Below are 21,075 nucleotides of genomic sequence, written 5' to 3'. Positions count from 1 at the left end.
ACTTAGTCTGATAAATTAACTCTGGAGTAATAAACAAAATGTTCAACGAAAATAAATCTCCATGTGCTCTACATCTACATACAAATGAATTGCACTCCCCCTTTCAAATGCAATCTTCTCTTTAATTGTCCCCACTTCTCTTTGTGTGATCCGTGTCATCATTTGATGGATGATATCAGATGACACAAAATATAAAGAAACGTGAACCTGTACCAACTCAGACACCACACTTTGAACTTCCTCCATGAACTTTGTTAAAATACTTTCCACTGGATACACCTCATTCAATATGACTTCTAGTATTCTGTTGTGTTTGACCATGACACTTTTACCGTGAGCAAGTATTGTTGATTGCTTATTAAGGATCAGGGTGGTTTGATTTACATATTGAATTGCTTCCGTTTGCTCAGTCCTAAATTCATCCAGCATTTGCTGAATCATTTTCAAATCGTGTCCCAATTCTCAAGCTTTGCTCTCTAATATATTCTCTGATACTGTGTTGGCCATGAAAACAGTTGTCCCAACAATAGCTCCAATTACCGTAATGTCAATTGCTGAAATCAGGAAACCAACCATTCTTCACTCCCTCTTTTTTTTAGAATGAGATGAATTTATTCAAATCTTTTCCAGTTGCATCAGGATCTCTCTCACTGCTCTTTGAGCTCCTTCCCTATGCATTTGCACCCATTCTTTCACTTGGACAGACTTAACCTCAGAGGCATTAAGAAATGTTTCTATGACCAGCTCTGGACTTCCACGAGTGTAAATATTAATAGTCTCCTGTTTTCCATAATGAACCCTGGGGCTTCCTCAACTACAATCCCAGATGCAGGCCCCGGTTCATCCAGCACTTGACATTTCACTGGCTTGTAGAGGAGCAGTTACATGCCTCTGCAGGAAAGATTGTGCCATGCTTAACACCAGCTGTTGTGACCATACCATGGCGAGTATTCGAAAGAAGGTACCCACTGAAACAGCCCTATCGAATGTATCCCCGAAGAGACAACACTCTGAGGAAGGAACTCCCAGAAGAAAGAAGGAATATGAAAAGGAGCAAAAAGAGGAGCTGGTGATGTCACGAAAGACGAGCGTGACACCCTGAGGATACTGGCCGAAGTGAATGAATGAATCTTACAGAAACTGATGACGAAGTTAAGAATCAAGTAAACTTTCATATGCAAAAAGAAGATTGAACGTGTGCAAAGCACTGCAGAAAATGCAAGCCATTCAATAACTGTACAGATGCAGTAACGCAAGTAGATTGAGTAATTTTAGAAGTTGGCTATATGTAGTGAATAGACTGCAGGCAAAGCCACCATTGTATAGAAACTGGACATCTGTGTCATGAATTTAGTAAGCCAGGACCCCTGGAGAGAAAAGGCGAGAACTGTCTGGCCTGGTATCAATGCCGAAGCAGCTAAGGTCAGTTATCTATTCTTGAAGGCAGTGAATGTGCAAAGCTGAATCATCCCTTGTAAAGGTGCAAAGAAAGAACACCAAGCATGCCAAGTTTTAGTCATTTAAGATTTTTAAATGCTGCAAAATGGACCAACTCATGGTCTACTGTCATGTGAGCCAGGGAGGGAAATAGAGTTTAGCCTGGAGTCCTAGAACAACTATTGTGAGTGTTCGCACTGCCATATATTCCCAGAGACAAGAATACTTTGCAAGGATGTGGTCTCTTCTGGCTGTACCTGTGGCTGCCCTGAGCGCATTGTTTTGAGCTAGCTGCAATTTGGCCACGTTTTTGCTGGAGGTCCCAGCGAGGAGGGCATTGCAGTAGTCTAGCCTTGACCCGATAATTGCCCTGGCAATGGTGAGGCAATTGTGGCGGGCCAGGAAGGGTCTAGCAGCGTTGAGGATTTTAGAGTAATAGGCTGAAGAGGTGGCGATAGCATTGACCTGTCTGTCCATGGAGAGGTCGGAGTCAAGGTAACTCTAAGGGTCTTAACATGGTTTGAGACCTTGATAGGAATGTTATCGATGGTGAAGGAAGAGTACTGGTCTCCAAGGTTTGCCAATGTGAACGGTGATCCTATGAGGAGGAGTTCAGTTTTTTCACTATTGAGGCAGAGCCAGTTTTCTGCCATCCAGGATTGGATGGTGGAGTAGATAGTGGTGAGGGTGTTAGTGTCTGCTTGGTAGTCGCCCGAGAGTGGAATGAGTACTTGTGTGTGATCCGCGTAATTGGTGTAGGATATGCCAAGGGAATCCAAGATGCTGAACAGGGGCCTTGTGAAAAGGTTGTAGAGCGTAGTTGCTATACAGGACCCCTGGGGAACACCGCAGGTGAGCAGGCTCGGGGTGGCGGATGCAGACTCTGAAGAGACTTTTATGGCCCTTTCTTGGAGGCAGGAGGTGATCCATTGACAGGCTTTTGGGGAGAAGTTGGCTTGGGTGGCTAGATGGTGGCACAAGGTGTTGTGGTCCACGAGATCAAAGGCCGCGGATAGATCAAGGATCAGTAGGAGAGCAGGTTTGTCTGCATCTCTAAGATCGTCCATTTGATTCTTAAGGTCTAGGAGGGCCGTCTCGGTGCTGTGCCGTGGGCGGAATCCAGATTGCCGCAGGCCTAGGAGCCGGTTATCCTCTAAGAACTTCTGGACTTGCAGGTAAGCTGCTTTGTCCAAGATTTTGAGCAGGAAGGGTACAGTGGTAATAGGCCTGTAATTACCCGGCACTGTGGGGTCAAGTGAGTGTTTTTTAAGGAGTGGGCGTACCCAAGATTCCTTGAGTCTGGACGGGACATGGCCTGACTGGAAGGAGGAGATGATAAAAGCTGTAAGGAAGGGGGCTAGGATAGGTTCTGAGTCTTTGATGAGGCTAGCTGGGCAGGCGTCGCCCTTGCAATTGGAGGGTTTGATGGAGTTGAACAGGGTGATGACCTCTCGCTCAGTGACATCTTTGAATTCAAATAAAGGGGAGGCGCTGGTCTTGATGGGTGGCTCAGCGTGCAATTTGGCTATGATGTTGGAGAGGGCTTTTTGGTGGCCGTGGATTTTGGTTTGGAGGGTGTTGAGCTTGTCGAGCATGGCCGACTGAATGCTATTACACCACTTGTCTTCTTTGATGATTGATGGGGGGGGGGGGGTGAGATGGTTTTTCCAGTTCCCTAAAGATGGTGAATAGTTCCTTGGACCCTGACTTGGCTTCAGCGATCCTAGTGGCAAAGGAGGCGGCCTTCGCTAAGGTAATGTTAGCCTTGTAGGATTTGGAGATTGTTTTGAACTTCAGTTTGGTGGCCTCAGAGGGGCTGGCTTTCCAGGTGGAGAGGGCCGTCCTTTTTTGCGCACGTTGTTCAAGAAGTTCTTTGGAGAACCATGAGTAGGCATGTCTGGCTTTTTTTGCGTTTTTAAGGGTCAAAGGAGCAATGGTGTCAACGGCTGACATGATGATATCCTTAAAGGTGTCAGCTAAGGTTTCGGGGTTGTTAGAGGAGGGGGCCTGGAGGGCAGGGTTGAGGAGGTAGGGTGCTAGATTCTCAGCTGTGAGAAGACGGGAGCTCTGGGCGTAGGTTGCTGGGCACGGTTGGAGGGGGCGGGGGCCACTTTCTTGGTTCCGATGGTGAATTGGATGTAGTGGTGGTCCGACCAAGGGATGGGGGTGTTAGCAGTGATGAGAAGGGAGCAGTTGTGATGACTGATCCAGTCGAGGGTGCGCCCTTTTATATGAGTGGGCTCGGAGATGGAGTGTGTAAAGCCGAGGTTAGACAGGGCTTTCTTGAGGGATTTCGCAGGGGGGTCCTTGGGGTCATTCAGCCCTAGGTTGAGGTCACCCAGAAGTAAGACCTCTGATGTTTTTTTGATGTTGTTGGACAGTGCATGGATAAGGGTGTCATGGATGTCAGAGGATGAGCCTGGGGGTCTATATACAATGTGCATGGTTATGGTGCAGTTGGGGGAAATGTCAATTTTTAGAGGGAGGTAGTCGCTGGTGCTGTCAAGCAGGCCTTCAACTTCTCTAATGGCAATGGCTTCCCTGGCGATGAGGGCAACGCCTCCACCTTTCTGCGAGGTGCGACCTTTCCTGAGGATGGAATACCCAGGTGGGATGGCAAGGGATAAGGCTGGGCCTGACGTTTCATTGAGCCAAGTTTCAGTGAGGATGAGGAGGTGCAGGTCGTCCTTGATGAGCAGGTCGTTGACGTCAAGGGCGTGTGGGGGTATGGATCGGGCATTGATCCGTGCGCACCTGAGTGTGTAGGCAGAGCGGGGTGAGGAGATGGGCGTGCTAGCCGGAGTGGAGAGTGGCTCGGAAATAGTGAGTGGGGTGGAGTCAAGGGTGGCCACGGGGGCGGTATAAAGGTGGGCAGTAGGCATAGGCATAGCATTAGGCAACATAGTACAGTGATTGGCCATGGGGGCGGCATCAACATGGGCAGTAGGCATAGGCATAGCTTTAGGCAACATAGTACAGTGATTGGCCATGGGGGCGGCAACAACATGGGCAGTAGGCATAGGCATAGCAGTAGGCAACATAGTACAATGATTGGCAATGGGGGCAGCATCAACATGGACAGTAGGCATAGGCATAGCATTAGGCAACATAGTACAGTGATTGGCCATGGGGGCGGCAACAACATGGGCAGTAGGCATAGCATTAGGCAACATAGTACAGTGATTGGCCATGGGGCGGCATCAACATGGGCAGTAGGCATGGGAAGAATAGTGTTGAAGGTGGTATATTTTTAGCGGTAGGCACAAGTTGTCCACTTGACAGTGGCAGCCTATCACAATCCTAGTTCCTATGCAATGAATACTTAGATGTTCCCCTTAAGCCTATCACAGCCTTTGATCGGTTTTCCATTATTTGCCACGTAGTATGATGTCACGTCTGACGTATTTTTTGCATTTAAGGATGTTTGTAATGAGAAATGCACTGAGAGATCGAGCGAACGTCTGTTGATGTCTGTTGTAACTCCCTGTTTTAGATCATTGTTAATAAAACAGCACATTTGCCATCTTCCTGAGTTGGTTCAATTATTTGGTGTCAGAGTTATTCTGCATCCCCATCCATTGCATACATGTTACTAAAAGGGCCATGTGCTCACTCTAATCACATATTAAGGTTAAAAACAACACCATAATCAAAATGTTTTTTAATAAAAGGACACAATGGTCCTCATTACAAGGTTGCTGGTAGGCCGCCGGTGTTCCTACCAGCAACCTCAGTTTACCGTATCTGCTGCCTGATATCCCGGTAATACTGGGATATTACGGGCAGCGGCGAAACACTGAAGCACCAGCATCATTAGTAATGGTGCTGGTGCTTCATTGATTTTTCTGATGGTAGGGGCCTCAACTACCGGCAGGTCAGGCCTGCCGGTAGTTCACAGCCCCTACCGGCAGACTTGGAGGGGCCCGGTCCGGAAAAGGTGCCGGTAACTGTTGTTACGTGCACTTTTTTCCAGACTGGGTCACTCGTAATGAGGGCCAATGTTTCTCTCTACGCAGCATGGGATGCTGTGTCAGCATCTGGATTCCTCTTTTTCGTCCGCGAGTCTCCTTTTCTTTTTGATCCTGGGAATTCCAGTCCAGGCGACTGCTGTTCATCCATCGACCTACTCCATCGACACCCTGCTGCGGAGTCGCTGGTGAGGGAAACAAGTTATCAATTAGTATTATTATTATTATTATTATTATTATTATTATTATTATTATTATTATTATTATTATTAAGTTGTTTTTATAGATCACAGCACACCCAAAGGCCTCAGTGTGCATGAATAACAGGAGACAGAGCACACAAAAATAAAAGCGCAGAGTCAGGGTCACAGATATGTAAGCATCAGATAAAACAGGTTATTCAGAAGATCCAAAAAAAGGAGTCTAATCTTTGGAGTTAAAAAGAAAGGTCTTAATTGCTTTTTTAAAGCTAAAGAGGCCTGGGATAGTTCTCAATTCCAGCAGAATAGCATTCCAAAGGCTTATGGCAGAGGTGTTGAAGCCAGTGCCTCCAAAGTTCTTAAGTTTGTGTCTTGGCTGATGGAATTTATCAAGGCTGTTTGAGCAAAGAGATTGTGTGGTTGCAGGCTTCATCAGGTATATAGGTGCTTTCCCTGCCAGACATTTGTGTGTTAATGTTAGAATTATGTAAGAGATGTAATGCTGGACCAGCAACCAATGTAAAGATCTCTGGGCCTTAGTAACATGGTCAGTTCTTGCTAGTCCACATATCACTCTAACAGCCCCATTTTGGGCCACCTGCAGCATCTTTGTGTTATTTTTGGAGGTGCCTATGAGGAGACTTACACTAGTCTATTCTCGAGTTCACAAGGGCTGCGGCCACCATTGATATGTTGGCAGGTGATAGGTAAGGTTTGATTTGCCTAATTAATTTTGTCATCTAGGCACAAGAGGTTTTGATTTGTGTCATGTGTTTTTTCATGTTTAGGTTTCAGTTCAAATGGTCTCCAAGCGTTTCCACGCAAGAGCTCACTTGAATGACACAATCAGCTATTTCAAATTGGCTGTAGCTGGCCTTTAACTTTCTCAACCGTTGACTGGAGCCTAACAACATGAATTTGGTCTTGATGCTATTTAAAGCCAGGGAGTTGGTGTTCATCCATGCCTGAATCATGTTGTATGTTTGATTTATTAACTGTGTGTCCTTCTCATAGTTACCCGTCAGCTCAAAGACCACCTAGGTGTCATTGGGATAGTGGGTATATTTAATGCCAACGCTGTCCAGGAGGTCAAAGAGTGGGCAGGTGTACAGATTGAACAAAGACGGAGAGAGACATGCCCCTTGTGGAACTCCGCAAGTCAACAATTCCAGAGGTGCCTGAAAGCCCTCTGAGGCCACTCTAGCCATCCTTGGCCCCATGAAAAAGGCCATCCAGAATAGAGCAGGTTCAGAATAATTTGCAATTTTTTCAAACCTCTCAAGCAGCAAGGTTTCATCAACAAGATCAAATGCTGCTGAGAGGTCAAGAAGCATAAAAAAGTCCACTTTATCAGAGTCCACAATGTTGACCAAGTTTGTTCTTGAGTCAATCATAGCGGTTTCTGTGCCATGCATAGCACAGCCCTTTAGCCCGGTGCTTGGCATTGGACTTGCCCAGTGCAGCCCTTGTTTGTGACCTTGTGCAGGGTCTCTCTGCTGTGTCTCCCACAATCCCTAAAGCTCTGAGATCATTCCCCAGAAAGACCTTTCCTGGGACATATCTCCAATGCTCACTGGAATCCTAACCAATGTACCAATTATAGTAAGATTTACAGGCATAACTGGGAACTTGAGAGGTGGGCCATCAGCCAATTTAGTGGGTAACAGAGGAGCTCTGGCAACTTCCTCTGGGTCTACCAATGTAGAATCCACTACAGTTCTGCTGCACCCACTATCCCTAAGGGCAGGAGGATCTACTCCATTAATCAGCACAATGTCCTTAAAGTGGTGCTTGGTATTATCCGGAATCCAAGCATTAGCCTCTGAGACTTTAGGCTCCCAGGAACCCTGGGAAACTAAAACTACCTCAGAATATATCCCACTGAGGAAGAAGTCTGAGGAGAAGGATGCCCCTGTAATCTCTTCTTCCTCATAGGAGGAGAAGGCCAGATTAGCAGAGTGGACCCCCAAGGTTTAGACCTTACATCTGGGGTCCCCCTTCACATGGTCACTTTCTCCACAAGCCACATAAAATCCACTGGGTCTTGGGACATAGGGAGGCTTATTGTAACCTGAGTTCTCCTTTGGAGGATAACCTCCACTACCCTGTGTATTCTCTTGTGACTTACCCATACATTTCTTTTGTGCCTCTTTTGGGAAGAAGATTTATCAGATCGCCCACCCTACTTATCTTTTGGACTTTTTCCCCTCCTCCTGCTTACCAGGAAGAGTCTTGCCTTTATGGGACACTCTATGTGACACCCACACATCTGCTGCAATGGCCAACTTCTTACGATCTAACTCCTTTGAATCTGCCAAGTGCTGCTTAAGCTCAGTGGAACAAGATGCAAAAATATGTTCAAGCATGACAAGACATATTATACCCTCAAAGGCGAAGACCTTATAGCCTTCAACCCAGCCAGTCAAGTTCTTTAAAGAATCAGTCACATATGACACCCAAGTACTACCTTCTTTCTTTTTGTAGTCTCTAAACCTCTTCAAGTATTGGGCAGGAGTCTTCCCAAACTTTGAGATGAGAGTTTGCTTCAACATTGCAAAATATACTCTTTCTGCTTTTGACATTTCCATAATAGCACTGCAGCCAGAATGGGGTAGTCTGCTGAGCAACCACGCAATCTTATCAGCGTTTACAACCTCTTGACCTTCACATGCATACTCAAATGCATTCAACCAGTCCATAATGTCATTCTTCTCATCATACACACTGAGCAGATCTTTAGGAAATCTTTGGATGCAAGGAGGACCCAGACCCATGTCCAGATCCCTTGGATCCATGGGAAACCTGAAGCTTGACCAGTTCCAACTGGTGACCCCTGTCCTTCTGTTTTTCTGCCTGGTCTATCTTCAGCTTAGCCTTGTGAAATTCAAGCTCCTTCTGCCTAATCAGAAACTCTTGCTTCTTCAATTCCAGCTTGGCCTCAGCATCAGAGCTTACAGAGGAAACATTGGACATTGCGTCCTCCCTGTCCTCATGGGCACCATGGATGAGGGCAGCGACAGAACTGTCAGTTTTGCCAGTGGAAGCAGCTCCACCTCCTTCTGAACTCTCATCAGAGGTTATGGCCTCAAGTTGCAACTCTTAGCATTCCATGATTCTCTGAATCATTTCCACTTTTGTACGTTGAGCAGGTAAACCTCTCTCAGTACACATCTTTCTCAATGCTTCTGATCTAGAAGCATTTAGGGTAATAAAGGTACTTGTTTCCATTATTTTAGATAGATCTATGGCCTTTACAGTTATCACTATCAAGTCACTATGTGTCCTGGGTAGGGGTAATCTGAAATGCCTTTACTAGTGTGCAACACTGGATACCTTCAGTCCTATCCCACTGCTGTACACCAATTTGTTAAGATGGATTTCTGAACTCTGACCTAGTGGGCAGAGGTTCAGAAGGCCAGCCTAGTTTCTTGGAACAGGGTAACCTTCTGGACAAGCTAGACCAATCAAGGTAGCATTGGCGGCGGTCAAGACTAAGTCTCAGGAGGGGTGAGTGTGACTGAAAAACCTCAATGAGCATACAGAGTAAAGTACGCTTACAAATCACTCCTAGTCAGGTGTATATATATTTAAAATACAAATACATTTATTCAAGGCCTTTGAAGTTCAACACACAATAAAAATCACAGTAACACTTTTAACCCAACACAATCCTACTAAAATACATATATACAAGACCAAGGGGCCTAAAGGGTTAATGCACGAAATGGGTCCACAACCTAGAAAGGGAAGGAAACAGGCAGTTCAAAGAGTCTTTAGGCAATTCTGCAGTATTCGTAATCCTAACTGAAAGGCAGTCCAGTCCCTACGATGAGAAGAGCCTATTGCTCAAATGTACTTGCAATGCTGGCGCACGCAGTAGTGCAGATAGGCAAAACGGGGTCTTTTGTATGGTCTGTAGCAGCTCAGGAAGGCAGGTGAGGTGATGCAGGATAAGTTCCCACTATTCAAGGAGGGTCTCCCCAACAGCCAGAGCAGGTTCCAAGAGTTGGGAATAGTTCGATAGCTCGGGCTATCTGTGAAAAGGAGAGCGGCCCTCAGGGGCCACTTGTGAGTAAAAAAGATTGGATGCACTAGGGGCCACCGGTAAGGGTTGCTAGTACTCACTGACCCCTGGACACTCCGGACCAAACTTCAGCAGTCGAGTCCAATTCGGTTGCAGGTTCAAATGCAGCAATTCTGTGGCTCTGCAGCTTTCAGCGACAAAGTTACAGCGATGATTCCCAAATGAGATAGTGGCGATTTCTCTGCTCCTGATGAATGGACCAGGTCAATTGCACTGTAGCAGGCTTCAGGGGCAAGTGGGGCACCGCAGCAGTGCACCTGCAAAGTTTGTCACCACGGCTACGCAACACAGTAACCGCGTTCACTCTGGATCAGGCTCTCTCTCTCTTTACTCCAGACCTGGGAATGGCAAGTGTACGAAATTCGGTGTGAGAGTGCTGTGACTACAGAGCTAGCGATGTACCAAGGGTCTCCTCAAAACAGTGGCGGTATCAGGGCGAAGGTCCTGCCTAAACTGGTCCTCCCACTGGTTGGTCCAGGGACACTTCTGAGAAGGCTTACTTGCAGGGTTTGATGAAGGTGCCGAGAATAGTTGGTCCCACTATTCCAATGGGTCGAAGCGCCTTCGCAGACCTTCTAGTGAGATCAGAGTCAGAGGGGTCCAGCAGGACAAAAGCAGGCTTAGGTGCCAAACCTTCCAGCTGGTCACCAGCGGTTCCTCGACTTGGCTTCTTAGTTTCAGGATACTTGGTTCCTATCCTTCGTTCAGTGAGAACTCCAGAGATCGACATGGTATGGGTGTTTGGAGCCCTCTCTTATCCAGAATCTCCTTTGTGCCAAAATGAAGAGGACCCAATGGGAGATCTGCTCACATACAGGCACACCATACGTGGACCAATCATGGGCCACAGTGGTCCCAGGCATTCACAGCGCCCCAGACTCTCTGGCACCCAGGATGTGTATTGGAACCAGACAGTCCAGCCCACATCCTGGAAGCACACACACACAAGGCATGCAGAAGCCTGCAAAAACTTGGCGTTCCACGGGAGAATGCATGCCCAAATAAGGACTGACCCGGGTCGGCTCCACCTGGGGAAGGTGAAGGGGCAAGATGGCCAAAGGACAGGACAAAGAGGCTTGTGGCATGGCCATTTTGGAGCCAGATAACCTATTTGTGCCAAATGCAGTAAACGCAGTTTACCTGGAATAAAAAGGGTTAACATTGCATGAAAATATAAGCTGCCACCAGCCCTGTCCAAGGCACATCTGCACTTCTCCTAAAAAATCCTTAGAGAGTATCTCGGGCCTTTTGAAATGACTACAAGACCCAAATGCACTGTACTGTAAGGTACATCGTGCACCTGCAACATGTTGCAGAAACATTGCAACATTGACAAGGACTAAGGGAAACAAAGTCTCCCAGTACTGACTGTCTTTAAGGGCATGTCAGTTTCCCCAGAATAAAGTGATAGAAAAGCCCAGGGGAGTGCAGCTGAAGGCTGTGCTCCACTGGCAAACTCAGACTAAGGTGTTTAACAGCAGCAAAAAGTTGGGGGGTACACAACTGGAGGGAAAACTTCACATAGAATGGGAATCTTTCCTAACACACTTTCTTATGCCAGGGATCACAAAGCGGGAAAAGTGATGGACATAACGCTTCTGGAAACTGTTTTCCATAAAAATGATACTCTAGTAGCACAATTCAAGCCAAATAGTCAGCCTCACACATTTGCATAACAATTAGAGCATCTCCCTTTATGGGAATAATGCTGCAGAAGTCCATGATACCCAGCAGGTGAAGAATGCATTCCTTTCCTTGGCTGAAAGGTCAGGGAAATCCCATCATATTGGGGCATGCACTTATGTGGTTTGAAGAGTCCCGTCGGTACAGAGTTTCACCCTTACAATGAAAGAATGTGTTAATTCATTGTATGAGATAAAGTAAGCCAACTTCAGTTTCTCAACTACACTAGTGTCCTATGGGTCACAAGCCTGCAGATTACCCATGCGAGAGATATTGTAAGGAAAATGGAGGTGTACCTGACTTACCAGAGGATTGCCCGATTCCAACCACACACTGTCCAAACTAGCAGTCCCAGATTGACAAAGGGAAGGGCTATAAAGATCCAAAGGTGAGGGAAAGAGACCACACACATATCCATGCCTTTACAAAAGTCCAAGATTGCAGCAGAGCCTTATGTAATCTCAGGCCAGCCCGCTTCCAAACATCCTGTACCCAACCTCATGGTCCAAATAAAGGGGAAAACAACCTACAATGCACAGGTGTCCACAATGTGCTCAAGCACAAGACAAGGGGAGGGGAACACCATGCTTAAAGAGCAGCCGGTTCAGTCTGGCAGTGTGGGAAGTTGGAGTACAAGTTGGAGGAAAGATTTTGGCGGGAGGGGGTGATTGAGAGGAATATGAAGAGTAGAGCAGAAGGAGAGAGCTGGAGGTTAGAGGATAAATCTGGAGGATGTTGGAGAAAGATATGTGTCATCATGGGACGAAGAGTTATTGGACAGTGGATAAGGTGGACGTTCATTGAAAGAGAGATGGGAGTGCAGAGAATTGAGGAGACTCAGTACCATTTATAGGGGGAACAAGCAGGTGGTTGCAGAAGATGTACCATCAGGAGATAGCGACCAGGATGGCAAAGGAGGTAAAAGTGCTTAACATCAGGGGCTGGGCAAAGAGAGAAGAGCTAGAAGGAGAGATACATAAACTATACATGAGCAGGTGGGAGAAGGTCAGGTTCCCCTATAGAGAAAGATCAGGGAGGTTTTAGTAGAACAGTTTGATCTAAGGCAGAATCTGGAGATGACTGGAAGAGGTACAAGATGGTGCCATCCCACTGAGACCAGGAAGCATATGCTAGAGGTGGTAATCAAGAAGGAGTTCCGAGGACCAATACCCTAGCACTTGGAGGTTGTCAGCAAAGGAAAGCACCCCAAGCCCCGCCCAATGAATCTGGTAGAGTGGGGCAGTGCTGGGGAGGCTCGCCGACTGCCTCATCCTAATGGAAGAGGCCTTTAAACTTTTTCAATTCCAGAACTCTTCGGCTGTTGAAGGCCGTCATTATACTCAATTCACAAGGGTATGGCAATTCGATGAACTGTCAACCTGGTGACAAATGCAAGGTTATCAAACAGGGCTGGACAGATCCCTTTTTCTGAATCTGTTGTACAAGACTTTCTTTCTGATTAATGACTTACATATGATTCTTTGATTCCTTCTGTTATTGTTGTCCAAATAAACCCTCCTATTGCTGAAATCAATCCTTGCGTCAGCCCATCTGTCCCTCTCACCTGGCCACCCTGTCACAGTAATCATAGAATTCCTTAATGATATTTGATCTTCCAATATGCTCATGCTCCATGCACGAATGCTCCGTCTTGTCTGTCGCGGAGTGGAAAAATTCATTGGTTCCTTCTGTGAAGTGTGATTTGCTTATAATTATCCACATCTGTCAGTGTGTTCCCCATATTTGTTGTCTCAACCAGAACAGGCTCAACTCTGCTTTTGCAGTGTAACATTTAGTCACCTCTCATTTAAGCTTCTCTAGGTTTTTTCTAAGCGGAACAGGGCATGTATTTTTAGAGTAACCTTCTCTGACTAATTTGTCTAATTTCAATGGCCCTCATTACGACCCTGGCGGAAAGTGGTTTACGCCGGCGTAAAGCATGGCGTACCTTTCCGCCTGACTACGAGTTCCCGTAGCGCCATGGTGATTTTTACGCCTGCTTTTTGCAGGCGGAAAAATCCATGGCGCTACGGGACTTGTTGTTAATTACGCCACCGTAATTTACGGTGGCGTAATTAACGCCTTCCCCACTCCCATTATACCCTATGGGGCAAAAATGGGAATGGGGAAGGGTAAATGGGGATTGGGGACTTACCGCCCCGCCAAGGTCGGAATGGGGCGGTAAGTCCGCCAACCACCATGGCGGAGTTGGCAGCTTAGCGCCATGGACCATTTTGCAAATTGCACCATGGTTCTCCGCCAGGGTCGTAATGAGGGCCAATGTGTTCTCTCGTTCCTTCTTGCAGCAGTCAGAAATGATTTCCTTCACATATATATTTTAAATGTCTGATATGTGTTGCTAAATGTAGACACTTGGTTTTTGTTGAGTTTGACAAACTCGTTATGTCTTTCCTTCTCGAGTTTTAATATTTGCACCACAGATTATTCTTTCTTATTTTTTAATTGTGTTTCTAATGTGCTCAAGGACAGTTTCGGAGAGCTCTCATCCCTGAATGTGCTGACAAACTGCCAGGTGGAAGCAGTGCCTTTCAGAATTTTGATTTTTATCAAAAACTGAGTCACAACAGGACATCATCATTTGTTTTTGAAAACACATTTGCACATAGACAGGTAACTGTCTGCCTGCTGTATACAACAGACCACATGCTTTACAAGCACTTTAAACCATTATTTTTAACTTGGATCGACAGATACCGCCTTTCTAAAGTACCCTGAAAAAAGGACGCTGTAATTTTACTCTACTTTTTTCGTCTACTGGTTAAATCTGGAATGAAATGGCTTTGGCACCTGCTGTGCTCAATCATCTTATGTCTGCAACCGTCAGAACATGTTCTCTCAATGCCTTGCCGGAGGAAATTGTCTGGTTCAGTATTTTCCGTTCCTGCTATGTCAGTTGCAGCTCACTACATGGTCCAAGTCAAACGCAGACTTCTGTCATTGCAAACATCTACCATTAACAATATTCACCCGTGAAGAGATTGGTTTTTGCACACTTGCAGAGACAATGATGGTGGGCCACAGGTTAAGAGCTTATCTGAAGGAGTTCTAGGTTTAGAAGCTGGGTTCTTCATTGAAATGATCAGGGGCGTTGCTAGGGGGGGGCTAAGGGGGCTATAGCCCCTGATCTTTTGGTTGTAGCCCCGGATAGAATCTCAGGAGCTACAGCCAAAAGACTAGCTAGCCCCCAGTCCCAACAGTTCCGACATCAGCTTAGCCCCGGGTCTTTTCCAGACCTAGCAACTCCCCTGGAAATGATGTCTTAGCGTCTTTGAGCCAGTCGCAATGTCTACGATTGCATCAATTAATGACCTTATGAATGGTGTAAACTTGCATGCGGCCTTAAATCATATATGTATATATACTGCAATGGACACATTCCAATACAACAATGAAATAATGATCATCATAGCATTACATTCATGCATATGAACTTTAAAGTTTAGCTAAGATTGTTAATTTCAACATAACTCTCAACACTCTTCTTCATCAGTGAAGGGCACACAATCATTCACATTATTTCATACATAAACACTGGACTGTTGTAGTGTTAACAGTAGGTGCAATCTGATTTTCTTCACCGGACCATTCAAGCAAGTATTCTTTGTCACTGTTGCAAATAGAAGTGTTTAGTTTGATTTCCATAACATGTGGTATAAATTATCCCAACCAGACATGTATAGGATGATGCAAGTCAATGGTGTGAAGTGCTGTCTCCAGACTACAGAATATGTTGCCACTAAACCATTCTTTAAAATGTTTGGGGGCACTATCCTCTTCCCCCAGTACATAGTTACTCCTGCTGGCCTGTCCCCAAATAATATGTATTTTAATAAAACCATATGGCTACCATTGCGCTTGGGGTTGCATTTTAATTTGGAATTATTCATGATAATGTAATGCCAATCATTTGTTATTTATATAGCACATTCACCAAAGAGCTGTACATGGACCATTTAATACAATGATTATCACCCAACCCAAGTAGGTACTCAATTATTGATCTCAGAAGGATGAAAGGCCGAGGTGACCATGCCAGGATTCAAACCTGTGATTTGCAGATCACACAGAAATCAACAACGAGTGGTTAACCCTCTGAGCTATTTTAATTATCGATTGGCAAAAGTTACTGACACTATGTTCAACTAGTGTCCTTGGAATTGAGGCACAATAAATGATTGCAGGTCCCAGGTGCATGCATTTATAAAAATGAATAGCGTGCAGGCTAACCGGAGGGTAGCGAGCGACATGCTCTAGTTTTAAAATTCACATACAATACGTACATACAATTTCCATTTAAAAAATAAACACAGTATTACAAGAGGGAAACAAGTGGAACATTTGAGGGGATGCCCGTGAAAATAAATAAGTTTCTTCTTACTAAAGGACAACGACACCGTTTGTCCCCATGGAACATTCAGTTAACAAGGAAGGTAAAAATGTCTGTTTTGCGAGTGAAAAATAATTGGAGTGACACAATTGGCCATTGCGAGAGGATTTGGCTGATGCTACGAGGCAATTGTGCCATATGTTCACGTCATGGAGCACAAACGGACTAAACAGTCCAGTCCAGTAAAATGGATGAAAACGGATGTAGCCGTACTGCAGGAAACCCACCTTATCACTGAGTTCAATGAAGTGCTAATTAAGGGTCGTGTGATACATCCATTTCTTATCCAGGGCTAAGTTTGTTGGCGGCTAGTGGTAATGAAAACCCTCATCAAGGACTGCGTGAGAGGACCAAGCGTTCTTGCGAAAGTGTGCTGAGTAATGAGTATCCCTTTAATAATATGGGTGTGAATTATCACTCCTCCCCCCATGGGATGCCTATGATTGGGCTTGAAGGAAACACGTTGTCGGCTCTCAATTTCGTGTCCCCCTAGTGAGACCATATGAACATCTCAATCATGACATTCGTGAGGTAAAATTTGGAATCTATGTGAATTCCCCTCAGGCTGATTTAATCGAATGCCGTTTCTCCTGTTGTGTCCTCTGGGGACAGGCAGTACCCAGGCCCAGGGCCTGCGAACAAATGAGAAGGAGGCGGAGTTGTGTATCTCACGGTCGCCGCTCATGCACTGACTTTGCGCGGGTCCGTCTTCATTCTGTATGCATGAATATGCTGCATGCCATGACACATTAAAGGCCCATCCTCTTTTTTCATAATTGAACAACAAAACACGTAAAAAAAGTTTTGTGCATACATAACATACTGCACCATAATATTACTCATCTGTTACATAGTCCTCCAGGTATGACGGCCAGAGCTTGGACTCTCGAGTCGGATATCTCCTTTCCTCCGATGGTCCTGGGGGTGCGCCCACCAGATTTGCATGGTCACTGTCCTCTCTCTCAGCATCATTCTGCGTTAGCCATCGCTGGTCATCGTCATTGGGCCCACTGGCTTGCAGGTCTCTTCTTATATCCTGCTCAGTACCTCTCGTGTGAACAGGCCCTTCTCCAGGGCTGGAAGAGCCAGCCATTTTCTGAAAGAAACTAGAATTTCGGGTGACGGCTCCAACACCACCCCATGCTGTTGCCATGAACCCCTTGACATCAACAACTTGGAGGGGATGTGGCTCATAGGTAAGTGGCAGCTTCCTGGTTGGATATTGTGACCGTACCAGCACTCTATCTCCTAGTGCTATTGGGTAATCGTGAAGATGTCTTCTCCTGTTCTCCCGATCAATGATCCTTTCTCTATCCTCTCGCACTTTGTTACTGTCGATTGTCCCAGGTGTTCTCCACCCATGTTCCGAGATGAAAGCTTGAGGGCATCTTTGAAAAAGGGCCTCAGCTGGCGCCACCCCTGTGGAGCAATGGGGTGTTGTGTGGTATTCCAGTAGGAATTGGAACAAAGCTCTTTTTTCGCTCGTCCCCTGTCCATGAGCAATGCAAAAAACCTTATTCAGCATGTGCATGAAACGATCCGCCACTCCGTTGGTGTGAGGCCACACCAGGGTGATCCTCCTATGGTGCACTCCATCTCTTACAGGAAGTCTCAGTACCCACCGCTGTGAAACGGGGGCCCATTTTCAGAGAACAGCATGCTGGGGAATCTATGCATGGCAAACACCTTTTCCAGTGCAGGTATTACATCCTGGAGGGCCGTTCACTGCACAGATTCTACCTCCGGGTAGCGGGACCACTGGTCCACCACAACCAAGAAGTGAGAGTCTCTGCGCACTGAGCCAAAATCAACATGTATGGGTTCCATGCTGCTTTGCCTCGCTCCATGCACTCAATACAGGACTGAGTGTGTTTGGGGGCGACTGCTGGGCACCCTACACAATCTTTCACAAACTCAACTTTCTCTTCTAGGGCCGGGAACCATACCTTGATGTGAAGTTAAGCCTTAGTCTTTGCAACTCCTTGGTGCTGATGGCGAGCTAACTTTATGACTCTCTGCACCAGTGATGTTGGGAACCTCGTAGTAGGAGGCCGTCATAGATAAACATCAGTTCATGTCTCATGCTCCACAGATATGTGAGTGTGGTTTAGGCTCTTGGTTTTGTCTATTGAGTCTCCTTAGGATGCTTTTACACTCTCCTTGTGTCTCGGCGTCTTGGAGCAGGTTGAAACACTTATCCTGCTCCTACATGCTGCTCAGCCTCCAGCAGGTTTGGGATGCCCCGTGCAGTTACTAGCTGTACAAAGTCTTCCTTCTCTGCAGCTTCCTCTTCCTCTTCCTGGACAGTTGAACTTAGCAGGGTGTCGGGACAGGTAGTCAGCATCATTTCCTGTGCCTGGTCAGTAGACACGGGTCACACTAAACTCCTGCAGCGCCAGAGTCCTTTTTCGATAATGGCTGGGGTTTTCGCAGACGCTCTAGTCATGATGGGAAGAATCAGCTTGTGATCCGGCACCACCCACACTGACTTGCCAACAATTTACAAATGGTAGTGACGACAACCCGACAATACGGCTAATGCCTCCCTCTTAATTTGGGAGTAGAGTTGTTCTATTCTATTCTATTCTAATTTATTTTTATATAGCGCTAACTAACCCACAGGCCTCAGAGCGCAACAAGATACAAAACAACATAAAACAACAAAAGAAAGGACGGGGCAGATAAAATCAGTAACCTATAGTCAACGGGTAGTCAATGTAAAAAACAGCTTACAAGCCGCCTCTGTCAAATAGGAGAGTCTTAAGAGCTTTCCTAAATTGGGCTAGAGACAGCATTTGTCTGATAGGAAAAGGGAGACCATTCCACATTTTAGGCCCCCAAGCATCAAAACTCAGGTCCCCATATGTCTTCAGTTTGAAGCAGGGTTGATGTAACAAATCCTTATTATTAGATCGTAGGGTGTTGCTTCATGATCCGTGACATGAGATACGTTGGGGCGGTGCCTGCAAGGCACTTATACACAACACATAAAGCCTTGAATTGGATCCTTTCATGGATGGGAGCCAATGCAGCTTCCGCTGTGCAAGCGTAACATGCTCTCTACGTCTCAGACCATACATGGCGCAAACTGCACCATTTTGTGCGGTCTGAAGTTTTTTTATATTAGCTGCTCTGGTGCCAACCAATAGACTATTGCAATAGTCCATTTTCGAATTGATAGTCGCTGTCGCTATCATGGCTTTCTTTTCTTCTGAGAGGTAAAGACGGATTTGCCAAAGGGGATACGTGGTGTAAGTGCAACTTGCACTGATATTGGCAACCTGTTTTTCAAAGTTTAATTTCCTATCAAAAAACACACCCAGGGTTTTAACAGAACTGGCAATCTGAACGGTGGTTCCCTCACTAAGAAGGACTCATATTGTGGGTCAAGAGCCTTCAATTTGGCTGTACTGCCGATTTGCAAGATCACGTTTTTTTATTGTTACGAGCCAAAAAATGGTCCTGCATCCAGGTTTTTATATCATCATAAACTTTAATGACCAGGAGTTAATCTGCCTCATATGAGCCTGTAAATTCCAGGACGATCTGGGTGTCACCCACGTAATTAGCAAAATTGACACCCAGATTGTCTAGCACATCAAAGCAGAGCTTTGAATAAAGGTTGTAAAGCAGAGGGGAAGTGCTGGAGCCCTGAGGAACTCCACAGTCAAGAACAGATTTCTCTGACTTAAAGTCCCCCCGGGTCCCAATTTGGGAGTAGAGTTGTTCTGTGATGCTTAGGGCCCTGCTTGCATATGCTATCGTCTGGACATCACCACATCGGGTAAGCTGGGTAAGAGCTGCCCCAGGCCAAAAGGGCTGGCGTCTACTACCAATTCAGGCTCAAGACAGGGGTCAAAGAATGCCAGCATGTATTCTTCCAACAGCCAGTGGCGGCTGGTGAATTTCTTAACTGGAGGGGTGTAAATATTTGTCCCAGATATGCAACAGTGAATGAGCGTAGCGGGGCGCCCGTACCAATCTAGTGAGATTTGGGGGGTTCTCACCCCAAGAATTATTTTTAAATAATGGGTTAAAATGATGCCTTTTAGAGCACAATTTATAGAAAAATTCCATAAAAAGCCAAACAGTTTGCAATTGGTTTTGTGGGGAACTCATGAAAAAATCCAATAGATGCAAATCACCAACAGTGCACAGGAACATTTCTCCAACACATTTTCATTATGCCTTTTCCCACCTTATGTGCCAGTATAAAACAGTTTCACACTGGATGTGCCTATACATTTCCACGCTGACATACCCTAGTATTCCTACATAAGAACATACTCATGCTTGCTTTGCTCATAATGCCAGTAATGATACTATGCATCAACGCAAGGTTTATGTGGATTACTTTTACGCTGTACAGCAAGGTTATGGGAGCGGATAGTCTCCTGCAATTTAAGATTCTGAACACTCCTGCAACAAGCAAAAGCGGCACACTGTTGGATAAGTGGATGCAAAGCTGCGAAACGATCCTCATGCAACCAAACACTAAAGGTGCATTGTTACAAAATCCTAATGCTGTGAAAAAACAAGTGTATGAAGAACAATGCCCCAGATTCTAAAGCCCTCAACAGGTTGCCAAAATATATGGACAGGTTTCCTTGTAAGCGTTTTAGAACCATTTTCCTAAAGTTCAGATTGAGTTTATTCCGAACTAAAGAAGTACAAAATATGGGGGAAAAAAATGTGGGTGTGGACCTTAAGTGCAGATTCTGCAAAAACTCTGAGGAGACGTTGAAGCATCTTGTGCTCTTTAGTCCAAAACTTAAAACTCTAAGAACTAAACATCTAGGAAATGAAATTGCCAAAGGTCCGTCCTTAAGTGGAGAGGATTGGTGGGTAAGAATGTTGAATGGAGAGGATAACAAGTTGGTCTTCACATTGGCATTCTACCTTGACCACTTGAACAAGACACTGGAAATGTAAGAGCAACTGTAATGTTACAAATTGGAGAATTACAATACTGTGAAGTACAGAACAATGTTCGAGTAGAAAAGTGCACATGCTTTGCTCTTCCAACTCTGTGCAGTTTACATTCATCATTCTTCCCTATTCTCCCTCCTTTCTCTTTCTTGCACGTTTTTTTGTTTTATTTTCTGTGGTCATTCTTCTTCTGTGGAACAAGCTTTGTTGTTCGATATTTTTTTTTAAAAAAGGTTTATAACAAACTCATAAATAAATAAATAAATAAAAGTAATGCTACTATAAGAAAACATCACCATGTTTGCAGTACCCCCATGTAAGAACATTCTCCAGTTGGCTTTATCTTTAAAAATGCATGCCAAAGTA

The sequence above is a fragment of the Ambystoma mexicanum genome, chromosome 8 (assembly GCF_040938575.1).
Source record: "Ambystoma mexicanum isolate Mex_15411 chromosome 8, UKY_AmexF1_1, whole genome shotgun sequence".
NCBI classification, from domain to species: Eukaryota; Metazoa; Chordata; class Amphibia; order Caudata; family Ambystomatidae; genus Ambystoma; species Ambystoma mexicanum.
Note: the sequence above shows the minus strand (reverse complement) of the source record.